This window comes from Lichenostomus cassidix, chromosome 20 (genome assembly GCF_008360975.1).
Source record: "Lichenostomus cassidix isolate B80296 chromosome 20, HeHo_3.0, whole genome shotgun sequence".
NCBI classification, from domain to species: domain Eukaryota; kingdom Metazoa; phylum Chordata; class Aves; order Passeriformes; family Meliphagidae; genus Lichenostomus; species Lichenostomus cassidix.
Genome location: NC_139500.1, coordinates 11,977,190 through 11,978,213, shown reverse-complemented (window position 1 = coordinate 11,978,213; position 1,024 = coordinate 11,977,190).

Sequence of the window (1,024 nt, the reverse complement as noted above, 5' to 3'; positions counted from 1 at the left end):
TCTCTTCCCATCTATACCCCAGTGCGTGCCACGAGAATATTAAAAACCCATTAGATCCGGAGTGCCGGACATGGCTGGCTCTTTACTGCAGATGGAGGGTTGTTAATGGCCATTTCCCTTCGATCTGAGTCTCCTTTGAGCTATATTTATTTTTTCCCCACCATTTTGGAGCCTACTGGTGGTGTCATTGCAGTCGGCTGGAGATGCTGAGATGCCGTCAGCTCTGCTCATGCCCATCCTGTGGTCAGCAGGAGCTTGGGAGCATCCCAAGGTGATTCCCAATTGGGTGGACTCTTCCTTTGGGGTGATTTCTGGTGATTTTGTGCCTGGCCCCTTCTGTGTGGCACCATTGCACTGTGTATCTGTCACAGTGTCATTGCAGATGGTGCTGAGGGAAGGGGCTGTGCTGGATGTGCCATTCCCAGCCCTGCAAACACCTTCAGGCACTGCATCACAGCCACTGGCTGCAGGGGCTGCTGGGCCTTAATTTTTGCTTTGCTTTTGCAGTTTTAAGCAAAATCAGCAATGACCAAGGGATGAATTCTTTCCTTAGCTTGAGGATTTTGTGGCTCTGAAATGCTTGGGTCCAGCTAAAGCTCAGCACCTGAGCTCTAGCAGGATTTTCCTTCCCTGAGGCTGGGATAGAGGTGATGGGGTGAGTGGAGATGGAGACCTTTCAGGATGAGCCACATGGCATTGTGGCATCCTCAAAGCATCCCTGTGAAAATGTCTCCACACCCTTTCACATTTGGTCTCTCCCCAGGTGATCCTGTGGTGTTCACCGCTGGAGCAAAAGCTTCCTGTGGGGATGTGGGTGCCTCCAGCAGCACCCCAAACACGCTGGGCTGTGGATACCCACACCTGGGAATGCTGCTCCACACAGCATTTCACTCCTGGCACTGATACATGGCTGGGGAATAGGAATCAAGCTGAGAGCAGAGAGGAACACCCAGCGGCTCCTTGCGCCGTGGCGGGTGAGAGCAGCAGGTTTTGGGGCTGTGCATTATGCAGATCGTGGGGGATT